The following is a 16012-nucleotide window of genomic DNA, read 5'->3' on the forward strand; positions in this document are numbered from 1 at the left end:
GCACTTTGCCAGCCAGGGGAACGTCATGGGGCCTGCAGACAGGCCACGGGCAAAATCGGCCTCATCTTCAGCACTCGAAAGCCTTCTGGTCCTGTGGCCTTTGCCCGGACCATCCCCACTGACTGTTCAGTTTGGCAAAACAGCTTAAGGTTCAGCAAGAAAAGGTGGCATTTATGCTAAAGATCAAATATTTATCACTTTGTTAGTGACCAAATCAACTTCAGCAGCCTGAGGTCGCTGTCCGATGGGGTCATTCTCCTTCCCCTACCCCCGAAACCGACCCTCCTGGAGACTCCAGAGAATGCTGACACGCCACCGTGTGAATATTTGGTAGCAGCTTAGTGTACGGGCTGCCTTTTGCAGACTTTGAATTTGGCAGGCGCAATCAAGGCCTGCAGCGGAGCGCAAATAATAGGCTTTGAGACATTCGCTGGTGGGTTTGTAGAGTCCTTTCTGGATTGATCTTCTCCCCGCTCCACTCTTGCTCTGGCTCGGCGGACCTCAGGCTGCATGCTCCCGTGGGGCCTGCCCTGAGCGCCCTTCTGACACACCTTTCAGGTTCCAGGCCTCTGCCCTCCCGGCTTCCTCCCTGCCGCCCCCCCTCCAGTTGTGTTCAAGGCACTTTTTCCCTTCAGGCCTCTGCTGTCTGCTCAGACTTGGTCCCTTGTACCACTCCGTGTTACAGCATGTCCCTGGCTCTCTGTCACATAGCACATCTTCGTCTCTTGTCGTCTCCTGCCACTAGAATGTGACTTCTGTCAGAGTAGGAGCTTTGTCTTGCTCATTGCTCCATCCCCACTGCCAAGAGCATGCCTGGCACGTGGACGTAGCCTTGTTTCTGGGGAATCAGTGGCTGATCAGATGGACTAGGCCTCGCACTCAGCACATATAATCAGTGCCTGGCATATGGTAGGTGCTCAGTGTGTGAATGAATGAATCAGTATGTGAGCGACTCTGCATGTGATTAGCTGGTCCCCAGCGCCTCACTGCTCAGCAAGGGTGTGTTGAATCAATGAATGGATCATGCAGTCTTGGGCGCATGTCGTTGTGGCTGCCGTTTGCATTTGAAAATTCAGTCAGTACCTCACTCTCTCTCAGTTTGTCTGCCATCAGCCAGGCTCTGTAATTAACTTGCTGTAATTTAGCCTAGAGATGAATTTTTCATTTTAAAGATGCCATAAACAACCAGCGCTTATGCTATCTTGGTTGTTAATGAAGTTCCTGTCTACCAGGACGTGAAGACTGTAGCGCGCTGAGGGCCGTTGGTTGGCTCACGCCTGGCCCTGGGTGCGAGAGGACAAGTGGATGAGTTCTGGCAGGTTGTGGTCCTGTATTCCTGGGGTGCTCCAGAGCATGCCAGTGTGCAGGCCGAGCCCGGGGCATCGGGGGCATCTTCCTTAGGGCATCGGGGGCATGTTCCTTGGGGGGTCACATTTTATCCAAAGATGTGGGAAAAATAACATTTAAGAATATTGAGGGGCGCCTGAGTGGCTCAGTCCGTTAAGCATCCAACTCTTGGTTTCTGCTCAGGTCCTGATCTCATGGGTCATGAGATCAAGCCCTGTGTCCGGCTCTGTGCTCAGTGGGAGTCTGCGTGGCTATTCTCTCCCTCTGCCCCTTCCCCCGCTCTCTTTCTCTCTCTAAAATAAATAAATAAATCGTTAAAGGAAAAAAAAAAGGATACTGAAACGAATATGGATATGTGTTGGAGGAGAACTCAACATGGCTTAGTGGGTAAGAGCAGGGCCCTGGAACCTGGAACCAGACTGTCTGGGTTTGAATCTGTCCCACCCCTTACTTGCTTTGTTGTCCTGGGCAAGGGACATACCTGCCTGTCAGATGGGAGCCTGTGATACAGTGGAGCCTCCCGCATGGGGGACACAGTCGGTATTCAGTGACAGCCACAGCAGGCTTTTATCATGGTGCCGTGCACATTGTGGGGCCAGTGTGATACGCGATTGCTTGACATTTTTAGATAAAAGAGGAGACAAATGAAATTTTATTCTGGCAGTGGCTGCCCCAGCCCTGGCCTCCAGGGATGAATGTTCACTCACATCTGCCATGGTTGAGATGGACAAGTTAGCAAAGCACTGCCTTAAAAAAAAAACCAGTGCGTACAATTGGCTGGTCTGCATGTTTTCATGAATTTCCCCCCAACCTTGCCTCAGTCTTGAGCTGTCACAGAGTTGAGCTGTCATTAACAAAGTACTAAATTAGCTATGCCTCCTCTAATTTCCTCTGTCTTCCAGTACCTAACTGAGGAGCACATGAAGTGAGGGAACCTAAGGGTTTGGATACGGAATTGCCATTTAAGGAGTGACATTCTCAGGGGAGCTACCGCCTTCCTGAGTGCTTGCATGGATGTCGCCTGTTGCCCGCCTTTCATTCCCCAGCAGCGTGGCACTTATCAAGGTGGAGAAGAATTGTCGCAGCAGAATCCGGGTCCATCTCTTCCATCTGATTTCTGACTCCCATCCCGTTCGTCTCTTGGTTTCCCCTAGAGAGAGAGAGCTCCCTCCTCCAGAAGTAGGAATCTTCCGCCATCTGTTCAGGTTCTGCCTTCCAGAGCACAACTGACCAGGAATTTTCAGCCTGCAGCTTAAGTTCTCTGATAGAAGGACCTCTGGACCCTGTGTTGGCACAACTCCGCTGGGAAATGGGATTTAACTGTTTAGCGGCCCTCACTGCGGGGAGGCCTTCTCAATCCAGTGTTTATCAGCTGTGGGTCACAGCCAATGAGCTGATTGGGAAATTAGTGGATCACAGTGGGCATTTTTTCTAATGACGTGAAACAGGATGGTTGCTCCCTGTAAGCCTCCATAGTCCCTTGTAGAACTTTGGTCTCAGGCCCAATGCCTGCGCTGCCCTTAACTGTGTTGCTTTCTTTGCATCTCAAAAGCCATTGTTCTCAACCCTTTGGCAGGAATTTCAAATTACTTCTTTTCCCTTGAGGTTTTTTTTTTTTTTTTGTCCTCTCTGTGGTTGAATTTGTATCAGGTCAGCTGGTTTTAAACCAAGTGGCTGTGCTGGACCAAAGTTGCTGGTCACTGTGAATTTCTCTCTGACTCCTCATTAAAGAAGCACAGTGGGCAGTCCACAGTTAAATAACAAGACCCGTCAAAGGCCCTGCTTCCTCTCTGCCCTCCTCTGTGGGTGGTGAGAGGAGCTGGCTGTTGAACGCCTTGAGAGCTTCGCGTCCCTGGAAGGGCAGGCCCTGGAAGGGCACTGTTTCCTCGGGGCTGGAAGAGCCTCTGTTGCTGGTTCTTGGAAGGAGCAAGTGGGGACGGGCCTGCATTCACGCGGGCGTCTCTGCTTTCCTAGAGTCCAGCAGGAGCGGTGTCATCTTGTCACATGTTGTCCTGAGAAATGTGACTGTAACTTGAACCGAAAAGAGGGATGCAGCTCCGAAGATGGAGCAGAGTTGAGCATCAGCAGGGCTTTCAGGATGGGAGCTCTGTATGTGTTGGGGGCGGAGGGGAAGCGGGCGTGGTGGGAGGGGGACGCCGCATGCAGGGCAACCATGGGGTTTGGGGTGCCAGGGCCTACGCCGAGTGCTTCGCTTCTGTAATCTCATGCGGTCCTCACCTCCTTCTCTCACTTGGTCACACTGGCCTGACAAGCCCCCCGCCCTGGTTCAGTCTAACGTCCTTCCACCCTGCCTCCCCCACCCCTGCCCTGTACACGCACCTGCTCAGTTGGCGCCACCCGACTCTCCTTGCTTTAGGATCTGTGACCTGTGGCTGCAGGTGTGCCGCATGCTGCTGTGGTCACACGATGGTCCTCGCTGCATTTGTCCCCCTCGGGGACAACTGTGTCACAGCTTCTCGCTCGTCAGATGTCTGACATCTCCACCTTCCTGCCTCCTTCTTCCCGTTTCACGCACAACAGTGGCGGTCGCTGGAGAACTTAGGCCTGCTCCCAGCACCATGCTGGTGGCCCTGAACCCGCTCTGTCTCCCCCAGGGGTGCTTCCGTCAGTTCTTTTTCCTTCCTTGTCCTGGTGCACTTCCCCCTACGATATGAACATTCTGTAACTGCCTTAACTACCTACACACAGAGCCAAACTCTTACCCTCATAGCCCCTAATTCTGACCCTCTTTTAATAATACTAAGGATGTTGCTCCTGCCGCTTCTGTAGTATGTACGTACCAGGCATTATTCTCATCAGTTCATTAGGTATGATTTTTATCGCCATTTCTCAGATGAGAAATCGGAGGCCTGGGAAGATCGAGCACCTTGCCTGAAATCCCAGGGCTGGGATTGCAGCGCAGACACTCGGCCTCCGAGCCCTGTCCTGAGAAGAGTTGCCTGCTGGTGGTCTCCATTCTCTCTGGCCCCTTCCCCTCTGGGACCTACTTGTAACACTGTCCCCTCCTCATCTCTCCCCCGAAACCTACTTGTGACCAAATATTAGAGCACTTTCTGCACTCGCCTCCCAGGACACCCTGCTCTTCCTGGTCTTCCTCCTTTCACACGTTTTCAGTCTGTCTTGCTGGTTCCTTGTCTGTCCTCCCCGATCTAAGCCTTACATCACCCCAGGCCTCCATCCCGGCGACCGGCCCTGTCTGCACTCACTCCCCAGCCTCGTGGCCTTCGGCGCCTCTAGCCCCACGTTCCTGCCTCCAGCCCGGCTCACACCAGGGACCAGACTCCTGCATCCTGCTGCCTGCTCGCTGGCTCCGCTAGGATCTCCAGCTCAATGCGTCCCAGCTTCCCACACCCCCACACAGCCTTCCTCGCCTCTTCCCCACGTGTCCACGGCCCCTCTGTTCTTCCCCATCCTCAGGCCTCCGTCCGTTTCTCTTTTCACACTCCACTTCCGGTCTGCTGGTGAATCGTGTTGCCTCTGCCTCCAGAGCACACTCGGGATCTGACCACTTTACACCACATGTGCCCCTTCCCTGGACTATGCCACCGCGTCTCACCTGAATGATGCCCAAGCATCTTCACCAGTCTTGCCTCAGCTCTGCCCCCCTGCAGCCAGTTGTGTAACAACAGGCTGTGCCCTCCGGTGGTTCCCATCTCCCTCTCTGGCCTCACCTCTGCATGCTCCCCTCCGCCCTCTCCAGCCTTGCCGGCCGCTGCACTGTTTCTGGGGTTTGGGCTACCCTCGGGTCTTTGCACATGCTCTGCCCTGTCTGGAATTTCTTCCCAAGAATCTGCGCAGGTCACTTCCTCACTTCCTAGAGTCTCTGGTCCAAAGTCACTTTCTCAGTAAGCCTTCCTTGATGGATGACTCTCAACGTGCCGCCTCTGTACCACCCCTCCCCTTTCTATTCTCTACAACACATAGCATCATCTGACACCCATTCTGCTCCTCTGTTGGTTGCCTGTCTCCCCGTGTCCTCGTAAACTACCCAAAGGCAGCCTTCTGCCTGTCTCGTTCAGAGCTGTATCCCCATTCTATCCCCTGACATACAGTAGGTGCTCAAAACATATTTGAATGACAGGTAGTTTTATCCCTGGTTTATAGAGAGAATAATCGGAAGTCTGAGAGTTACTTGCCCAGGGCCACAGACCCTAAAAGTGCCAGGACAAGGATGGAAACCCTGACATGAGCTTAACTCCTCCATGTGCTCCTTCTTCTTGTTAAGTAAGGACCATAACATGTAACGTGCACAGTGACTGTGGGGGTGAAACGGATAATGCACAGGAAGGCACTTGTAAACCCCAGTGTGCCGGAGGAACGGGACTTAGCTAATTTAGTGAGAACTGTAGCTTTTCATGTCTGTATTATTCAGCAACCTGCCCAAAGGCTCTTTTGTGTTCTTGGGTTTTTATTCGGACTAGCCGATACTGCCTCCACCAAATTACCTACTTCTCCCTTCTGCCCTTGGTGAGAGAACTGCGTGCACATGTGTGTGTCTGCTGGCTTCTGTCTGTTGGTAGCTCTGATCCCCACCCCGCCGGCCATCAGGTGGAAAGCTCCCCCCCAAACCTCTGTGGCCCGTCAGCAGCTGCTTGGTGGGGGGGGTGGCTGGAGCCTGTGGGCCTGTTTCTGTCACTGTGTGTTCAGGTCTGTGTTCCTGGGGAAGGCGTTCAGGTTATCAGCCGGTGCTTAGCAGGTGTCAGGAGTCCCATCCTGCATAAGTCTCCTGGCAGCCTGCCCACCTCCTGCCCCCACTGTCTGCGGCAGACTGGAGTGGAGTGATCACAGGCCCATTATGGCTGACCACCAGGGACGTAAAATGAAGCAGGCACACTTGAGGAACCACAGAACTGCTGCCCTCAAGCCCGCAGTTTATGTTTCCCCGAACTCAGGCCAGCTTCCCCAGCCTCACAGCGCTGGGCACGAAGCAGTTTAGCCCTTCTAGTGCTTCCTGTTAGGGTAATGGTGCAGCCACCAGAAGGGGTGGTAGATACCCCTCCACATACACTGTTCAGACATGTTGTTCATTCCTTGGCATGCCTGCTTTCCAAGGAGGAGAAAAATGCAGCCATTTTCTCCGAGAGCACCTGCAACTGCCTTTGCTGAAGGCAGGAGAGCCGTGGCACCTGAGAAAAGGTGACCGGCGTGGAAACTAGGCAGGCGGTCTCCTGTGGGGAGCCACCACCGGGGCCTGGCTTCCGTACTCGCCTTGATTGTGTGCGGATGTCCAGTTCGCAGCTGCCTAACACTGTCACCGGGCCAGGTCACGCTGTCCTTGGCGGGCATCCCTCCAGCAGCATAGGCCATCAGGTGAATACAGCAGTGGAGACAGGTGACATCAGAGTAGCCTGGCCCACGGGGACAATTCAGGCCCGATCCGGTGCATCCTTGAACCCAGGTCCGCAGCCCAGCCCAGGGCAGGCGTGCGGTGAAGCTTTTCAGGAATCAGGACAAGTCTGGCTGTAGGAAACAGGCTTTATCTGCTGCCAAGTGAGACGAGCCCAGGAGGGCCTGTGTTCCCTCCCACACACCCTCGCTGAGTCCTCGGCCTCCAGAGCAGATGGGCCGGAACGAGGTACGGACTCTTGAGCCTGCATCCCATCACCTTGTGCTTCTAGGGCATGCCCAGCCACCCGGGGGCAGCTGGGTGGAGTGGGGGAGCACAGTTCTTGAGCCAGCTAGGGCTAGGTGAATCCAGCTGCACCACTGACTTAGTACCTGGAGCCTTCTCGAAGCCCCAGCTCCCCCGTCTGCAAAATGGGATTAAAGCCCACGTGAGCTCTGCGTGTTTGTAGATGGCTTTAGTGTGGTGGCCCGACAGAGAGTCTTCAGGAAGTGAGAGCTGCTTGTCTTCATTGTGGGGGCCCCTGGGAGGTGTCATGGGATCACAGCAACAGGATGGGAGGGCTTTGGAATTTAGGTCTGAGTTCAAATCCTCATTCTGTTCATTCCTAAAATACTTAATGAGTGCCTATGTACGGATTTTACACTGGGGTTGAGACTGCTGGTTCCCTAATAGTATTTAATCTTGGGCAAATCATCATACTTTTCTGAAGCTCGGTGTCTTCGTGTAAAATGGGGGTAAAGAATACCAATCTTGCAAGGCTGTGTTGAGAATGAACTGAGCGTTTAGAAGTGGCAGCTAGCTACTTTATTCTTTTCTGCTATAATTTTTCCTACCGTGCTGTAGAATTTTCTGCTATAACTCTGTGGTTAGTACAGAAGATGAACAGTTCGTTAGACCGTTCGAGCTGTGATGTTGAATCCAGCAGGTGTTTGCTGAGCACCTGTTATGTGAGAGGCGCCATGCCAAGCCAGGGGAATAATTGTACTAGCAAGACACAGTTGCCATCCCCCAGGAGCGCACAGTGCAGTGGGGACATCAGAGCCCTAGCTGGTTACTGGCCCCTGGTCAGTGCTGTAGGAGGGGAAGACACTGAGTGCTGAGACCGTGCCAAGGAGGCAGCCATGGCTTCAGTCCAGGGAGGCTGCTGCTGGTCACGCACAGGGGCTGGCCAAAGACGAGAGAGGGAGCAACAGGCCGGCAACGGTGTAGGGGGAGAGGGCCTCCTACAGAGGTACTGTGTCGGCACAGGCACGGAGATATGCTTGTGCAGGGCAGGAGCTCAGGTACCTGGGTAGCTGTGGCTCACGTGGGATGTGATACGGCTGGGGAGATCTATTAGGGCTGGGTTGTAAAATCTGCAGAGCCCTCCCCTTTGGGGGTTGAGGCTGAGACGCAGAAAGCTTCTCAGGCTGTGGCATTCCTTATTGCACAGGGCAGGCCCAGCACTGTCCAGGGACAGTGTAATGTGAGCCATTCATAGAATTACACTTTTTCTAGTAGCCACACTAAAGCAGTAAGTGGAAAACAGGTGAAATTAATAGTATTGTCATTTCAACATGAATGAGAATTCATTATGAACTATTATATTTGGATGTATTATCAAAGTCTCGTTTCAACATGAATCAGCATAAAAATTTAAGTGACACATTTTATGTTATTTATTTTCGTACTAAGTCTTCAAAGTCTGGTGTGTATTTTACACCCCAGGACAGCCCCGTTTGGACCACAGCTGCATTTCTTTTTTTTTTTTAATAAAGATTTTTATTTTATTTTATTTATTGAGAGAGAGAGAGAATGGTAGAGAGAGAGCACGAGAGGGAAGAAGGTCAGAGGGAGAGGCAGACTCCCCGCTGAGCAGGGAGCCTGATGCAGGACTCGATCCCGGGACTCCAGGATCATGACCTGAGCCGAAGGCAGTCGCTTAACCAACTGAGCCACCCAGGCACCCACAACTGCATTTCTAATACTGGAGCCACGTGGGGCTGGTGGCGACCGCCTGCTACCTTGAGCAGGGAAGGGTTAGGAGTTCCGGAATATGAGACTTGGCAGTGATCTGTGTAATCCTGAATCTTCCCTCAACCCGAACCAACCTTCTCCCATCAGACCCTTGAACCCACCTGCCCACCACCAGATTGGTGATTGGTAGTTTTGAGCAGGCAAGAGAGAAAAAACTGGGGGATTCCATCATCCATGGGTTATATGGCTCAGAAACAAAAACAACATGCAGAATTCCCTGGTGGTGCCTCCCTTTATGTGCATCTCCACGGGACGGACCTCCCTGGAGAGGAGGTTACTCTGCCGTTTACTGAGCATCCGGCATGGCCTGTTAATGTACGAGATCCTACAGATAATACAACCCTCCTAATTTTTTCAATACCTCTACAAAGCAGGTTTTCTTACCCCATTTTACAGAGGAGGAAAGTCAGGGCATGAGAGATTAAGTAACTTGCCCAAGGCTGTGTGACTGCATGGGGCCGAGCTGAGGGTCAGACCTGTTTCCCACCCTCATTCTTCCCTCTGCTCCTGGCTGTTTCTCCATTAGGGTTCAACACTATGTACAGTATGAGCTCTAACCTGGAAAAAAGACCCATTAAAAACTCAATAAGCATGTATCTACACAAGTATATGTATGTATACATATATATATAAAACACTGGAAGGCTATGATCAGAGAAAAGTTGTAAACTTAAAACGATTCTGTACGAAAGGCTGTGTCCCCACCCCTTGCTGTCTGCCTCCCTGCCACCTGCCCACGCAAACTGGGGACCAGTTGGAATGTTGCAGTGCTGACCAGTTGCCGTGGACTGGCATTAGTGGGGGAGGGGGCAGAGCAGGCGGAGTTTCATTAGAATCGGGTGGGACTTAAGCGTTTGTGAAGTCTTCCGTTTCCCGGGTTAGGGGGGCTGGAAGCAGGGGGGCACCAGGTGGCAGTCATAGTTGTAAGGTTGGAACTGTGTTAGTGGCTTCTCCTTCCTGCCTGCGCAGCTTGCTGGGAAGAAGTCAGACCGCGCAGTGTGAGCTTCGTCTTCAGTTTCCTCTCTGTGAGGGGCTGGTAAGCAACGATGTGGCCCCAAAGTGGGGAGTGGGTCAGGGAGATGGGGGTTGAGGAGACACAGGTGGGCGGCAACTGTTCAGGCTTCGGAGTCAGACAGACACGGGATTGACCTTGGACTCAGCTACTCCCTGATTTTGTGACAGGGGCAGGGCTTTGGATTCCTCGTGGCTGAAACTGGAGCAGTTATTGTAGCCAGGGCTCTTTTTGCTGGAAGCTAGCTCAGGGTAAAAGAGGTACCAACCACCAGAAGATAGAAACATGTCAGTGTACTGGAAGGACCAGAGCCTTGTAGCACCGGGCCCTACAGGGATTCCACTAGAAGGACGGGAGACCAGTTCCGTCTGCCACCGTCTGCTCTCCCCCACCCGGCTTTCCCTGGTGTCTTCCGCACGTGGCATCAGATGGCTCCCCACGTGGCTACATCTGTGTGATTGTCCAACTTCAGCGTCCCTTAATGTTTCTTAGCATAGATTTCTGAAATGGAGGCCTGTTGACCCAGCTCAATTTTTTGAGGCAAGCCACACATTTCAGAGGTTTTGGACAAGCCTGGATGAGCCAGCCATGGCCCTGCAGGCCACCTCGCCTGGTCCGGTGAGCGGAGGCCAGAGCATGTGTGGTGAGGTGGTCCTGACGGTCCAGAAGGAGGCAACGTCTGGATAGGAAGCATATACGAACTTTACCCAGAAGGGCTGATGTGTCCCTGCTGAGTTTGCTTTTCTATCCTCCAGGATGGTTATTTCATGCCTGCTCTTTCCTCCAGCCTGCCTCCCAACTCCTCAGACTTTTCGCATTTCACGGAGAAAGTCCAAGCCTCTCATTCCTACCGCACAGTACAGACCTGTCTCCTCCTGTCCTGTCTTCTTCGCCTGCCGCCGGTTGGATTCGAAGTTGTGCCTTTGCGTCTCTCCAGAGCAAAGTGGCCCTTCTGGACCCTCCACTTGCTCCCCCAGCTCCCCCAGATGTCCCCACGTTTTGAGCGCCAGTTCCTGTCCCGGCTGCACACCGGCTTCCTGCACGACCTCAGACCAGTTGTCCGGGCCCGGGCTGGTCAGGGTGCCGGCCTGGAGCCGTGTATCACGAGTCCTCCCAGGATTTGGGAGCTTGCGGCAGAATGCCAGGCAGCTGTGCACAATGCCTCAGTCCCACTGACTGTTCTTCATGGTAGAATGTTGTCGGCGAAGGAAGCAGAGTGTTCACTTGCCTTCTAGCACAGGCTTCTCAGAAGAGCGAGGGTTTGTGGATGACGCTGTAGTCGCCCTAGTCTGAACCCTCCCCTCTCGCTCCACCGAGGTCACTCATGTCCGATCTTCACGTTGCCAACACCAGCAGAGGCTCTCAGGAGTGTTGGGAAGCAGTGCCCTTCTTGACTCTCGTGGTCGCCAGGACTTTCTGTGCTGCTTCTCCCCTTCACTTGCCTCTTCTCCGCAAGCTTCTTCGCTTGCTCGTCCCCTACCCGCTCTCCAACCGTCCGGTGCTGCGGGGGCCCCGGGCCGGGCCTGTTTCTCCATCTACCTTGCCTTTCGTGAGCTCACCTTGTCCAATAGCTGATGACTTCCGAATATAGATCTGCAGCCCCCACCAAGCTCCTGACTCGTTGCTCCAGCCCCTCCTTGATATTTCCATGGTGATGTCCAACAGGCATCCTCGCCCATGGATTGGTGTGAGCTGAGCACTTACTGTTCTTTCTCAAGTCTGCCCCTTCTCTCTCAGCTCTTGAGGCAGGATCACCACCCAGCCAGCTGCTCAAGCTCCGAAATTTAGGTTTGCCTCCTGTAATTTCTGTCAGCTGTGCCCCCAAAGTATGGCCTGACTGCATCCTCTTCCTGGTCACCACTCCGTCTCCCAGGCGGAACCATCCCCCTCACACCCTGGCCCGCTCCAGGAGCCTCCCTTTTCATTCCCCCATGCCCTGCTGTCCACGGGCCAGCTCGAGGGAGCTTTTGAAAGCCCGCACCTCCCTGTGTGAAGCCCTTCAGGACCTCGTGCTGCTCTTGGAATAAAAACGTGGCTCCTTACCGTGGCCCGTGAGCCCCCAGATGACCTGGCCTCTGCCCTCTCCAGGTCCATCCGACACTCTCCTGGTTCCTTCCACTCCTGCTATTCTACCCCACTTTTGTCCCCCCTGGCCCCCTTCCCTCTCCTCCGGTGTCATCTCAGAGATGTTGTCCCTGATTCTTGGGCCCCAGGGAGAGCGTGGGGCTGTGGCTTGAGGCCCACGGCGTAGGTGAGTGAAAGCAGGGAGGCTGCCCCCCTGTAGCGTAGCGGAGGGCCCAGAAGTCAGGCCTGCGTGTGCATCCTTCACATCCCTACCAGACCTCTACTGTCCCCAGCAACTTGAGGCTTTTTTTCCTAAGCCTCCAGGAACTTCTGAATGCATCTCACAGATGTCAAGAGCTGGTCACCACGGAGGCTGCTGCCCCTGAGAGCTAAGGTGGGGGTGCAGACAGCCGCTGAAGGAGCAGGCCCAAAGTCAGGGCCCGCGCTGTGAGCCTGAGCTGCCGGGGCCCTTGCCACCCTGCACTCCGGGGCTGCCTGCCCGCGCCCGGCCCCGTGAGGGGTCCTGTGAGTGGCAACAGCGGCCCCTCCGTTTTTCATAGACCCGACAGGCCATTAACTCCACGGAGGAAGAGCTGCAAATCAGAGGGCGGCTAATGGCTTGTGTCTTTTTAAACAGTTTTGTGAGGCCGTGTCGGGGAGGGAGGGACTGCGGTTTCAGAGCCGACAGGGGATGCTGCCCCTGATGATGCTGTTTACAGACTGCGTGACCCATGGCAGGACACTTCTTCTCCTGCTCCTTGGTCTCTTCACTTCTCAAATGGGGATATTAAGCTTGTTCCATCCGACAGCTAAGAGGCACTGAGTGCCTTCTCCACGGCACGCGCTGTGTTACAGGTTCTCGTCTCGTCCTCAGCAGGTCCTCTGAGGGCCACGCCGCCATGCTTAGCCCCTCCTGGGGGGTAGCCGGGGCATAGAGAAGCTCAGAGAGGCTGCCCAGGGTGGCGGGCAGGTGAGCTGTGGGGAGAGGAAGCCGGCTCCGCCTGGCTCGCGGCCTGTCCTGTGCCCCTGTGGGCGGCCAGAGCACCGTGGACGTGTGCCCTTTCCGGTGCTCACGGTCAGCCTCTGTGACAGAAGCTGCTCTTATTGTTCAGCTGATGACAGTGGGGCCCAGTGAGGCAAAGGGACTTGCCCGCAGCCATTCAGCCAGTCAGTGGGACGTCCTGGGTTTGACCCCAGGTCTGTCTGAATGTTCTGGGAAAGACTTGAAAAGGAGAACTGGTAAAGCAGGGATTCCTATACTTGTCAGGTGTTAAGAGAGTACTAGAGAGTATTTTTAAAAGCCTAATGGAAATTGTACACTTGCCAAAATAGGGTTGTCCTAAACTTTAATATTTGCTTTTGGCTGGCCTTATGCCATCCCAGTGCACGAAAATTAGTCATCTTGCACCATAAGAAACTCTACCCAATGTGGCTAATGTAGACAAAAATCCCAGGTCCACATGCGATGAGAGGAGCGGTAGGAGATGAACATCCCTCTGCCAACAGTTAGGTCTCATACAAGTCCTCTTCTGTCTCAGAAGCCCCATTCCAGATTCGCCATTTAACATGGTCACTTAGGTGTAAATGCCATCTTCCTCATCAGTGTGGTAGTAGGCCACCCACTGCCCTGGGACAAAACTGCACACACAAGATCGTGTTACAAAAGTCCCTTTGTCTGAAGAGTACTGCCCCCCTGCCTCCAAGAGCATCTAACTCCACGCTAGTCCCGGGTACTGTGATGGACAGATTTCTTTTTTGTCCAGTACCCAGCTGCCACCCCTTGGCCGTGTTTAGAAGACACTCCACCTACCATAGAGACTCAGAGGCTGGGCTGGGGACATCCCAAGTCTGATGCACACAGGAGCTGGTGGTGCAGAGAAGCCCGGCGCTCGGCAGTTCATCCCGGATAGTGACCGCGGCGACACCAGGGACAGCATTGGTGGCCTCAGCACCTCATGCTCCAGTGGCAGGGTCCGGGTGCTGACATGGTGTGAGTTGGCCTCTGGTTATGGCCGCGCCGGCTCCCTCGTCCTGCTCATTTCCTGAGCCTGGTCCTCTGGCCATTCTGGGGATCCTGGGAGGCGCCAGACACCTTCTCAATCTCATTGTCAGCCAAAGGGCTAAGAATCCCACTTTTCTGGAGCTGTTGCTCCAGACAAGGTTTTGTAACAGGTTTGTAATTCATTCCCAGGCCCCTGACAGCACAGCTTCACCACCTGAGCACCTCCTCAGGGCACAGAATGTACCAGAATCCTAGTTTGAGTGGGCGGCCGGACCACATGCTCAGCCAGTCTCTGTTGTCTGTCTGACTCGGATCTCCACTCTGCTGCAGCCCACGGGGCATCCCCGGACCGTGGGCGCCATGAGGGTGGGACGGAGTCCTCCACCTCGTCCCCAGCTCCTCGAGCAGTGCCCGGCACACGGGAGGTGCTCAGGAAGGTGTGACGGATTGGTGAACCAGTGCCCCCGGGCTCTCTCTAGCCGCAGGGAGGCTGAGCTGGCCTGCAATCAAGCCCGGGGCTTGGGCAAGACGGAGCCACGTGCCTGGAGTCCAGAGGTGGCCTGCAGCTTGCCACTAAAGCCTGGCTGGGGAGGCTGTGGCACTCAGAACAGTGAGGAGGGCAGGTGCCCCGTCTCCTCTGAGTGGAGACCACATGCTTTCCAGGCCTTCCGTGTCACACGTGCACAGAGGCCCTAAGTGAGGAGGCTGGAGACCCACTCCCCGTTCGCTGAGGGCCCTGGAGTCCCAGGGTACATCCCACTCACCCCCACACCCGCTAGGTAGAGGGGCTGACATCTGTCGCTTGAGCCCTACTGTTCCTCCCCGCCCCCCCCGCCCCGTCTTCTGAGCTGCAGGTTAGCAGTTGCCTTTCACTTTGTAGTTTCTTTTCCCTTTCCCCCCATTCATTTTTAATCATCGTTCTCTCCCCAGGAAGTTCGGCACCTTGACCAGAGGAGCGTGGCCCTTCCTTCCAAACCCTCTCCAGACATACCTTCCCAGCATTGCTCCGGAAAGATGCGGCAGCTCAAAGGCAAGCCCAAGAAGGAGACATCCAAGGACAAGAAGGAGCGGAAGCAGGCCATGCAGGAGGCCCGGCAGCAGATCACCACGGTGGTGCTGCCCACGCTCGCCGTGGTTGTGCTCCTGATCGTGGTGTTCGTGTACGTGGCCACGCGCCCCACCATCACCGAGTGAGCACCGGGGGGGGGGGGGCAGACTCCCCCAGCAGGGAGCCGGAGCCCGGGAGGGGGAAAACGAAAGAAAAATGGCTTTCATATTCAGAGATTTTTCCTGATGCTGAGCTCTAAGCTGGAGCACCCTGTCTTCTCTGGTGTTTGACTTGATTAAAGTTTCTCCAATTTCCCTGGGAGGGAATAGGGAACGTTTTATCAGTGAATGTGCCATACACCTTATGGTCCACTTCATGTGCCTTTCAGACTTCAAAGCAGTGTGTGTGTGTGTGTGTGTGTGTGTGTGTGTGTGTGTTTCTTTTTCGCTCCTGAAATCGATATGTAGCTCCACCTGGTGAGAGGAGGAATCTTCTGGGTCATGAATCAGTTGGAATCAGTGCTCACCCCATCCCCATTGTTTAGAACATGACTCTTTGCCTACATGTGGTTCACGATTTCCAAAGGGACTGTATTTCTTCTCTGTGCTTAATGTGATTTGAAATATGTCGACTCAAAAGTGAAATATTTATTTTTTGAATAAAGGAGATAATAGCCTTAAACTGGATGTTTATCTTGCTTTGCCAGGAGGTGGCCTTGCTCTGAGGGAAGTGCAAGGAGGTGTTGGGCACCCTCTCCGGGAGGCCGTGTCCCTCTTCTCTCCCCGCCCCGCCCCCCCCAACCTTCACCTCCCCTCCGCTCCCTGCTTGAATCGCTTCCAGGATGGCTTCTGCTTTTTGTCTGGATCGGTTGAAGATTGAGAGACTCTTGAGAGGGGGAAGACAGGGTGCACTAATTGGTCTGTTTGAGCGAAGGAAGAGTTCTAATTGGAATATGACTACAAGTGCTTTTTACACCAGTTAGAAACAGCAATGGGAAAGTGGTCCTGAAGGGAAAGGTCAGACTCGGTTCTGTTCCCGCTGAAAGGATGCAAATTGTTTGCAGTCCAGCTGAGTTTTTGATGCAAATTGGCCCTGCCAGAAAGGTTCTGCACTGTATTCTGAGGGCATTGTGAGCCCGGCCCTGGTTCCCGAGGG

The 16012-nt window shown here is 54.1% G+C and overlaps 1 long non-coding RNA gene across 5 annotated transcripts in view; it reads left to right on the forward strand.

Moving 5' to 3' along the window:
• The window catches only part of LOC113914331, a 76651-nt gene extending 61113 nt beyond the window's left edge, over positions 1–15538 (forward strand). For all 5 annotated transcript variants that reach the window (XR_003517440.2, XR_003517443.2, XR_003517439.2 and 2 more), the window contains exon 3: positions 14740–15538. This is a non-coding gene — a long non-coding RNA (uncharacterized LOC113914331). The remainder of the gene's footprint in view (positions 1–14739) is intronic.
• Positions 15539–16012: the final 474 nt, after the last annotated feature.

The sequence above is a fragment of the Zalophus californianus genome, chromosome 11 (assembly GCF_009762305.2).
Source record: "Zalophus californianus isolate mZalCal1 chromosome 11, mZalCal1.pri.v2, whole genome shotgun sequence".
NCBI lineage: Eukaryota > Metazoa > Chordata > Mammalia > Carnivora > Otariidae > Zalophus > Zalophus californianus.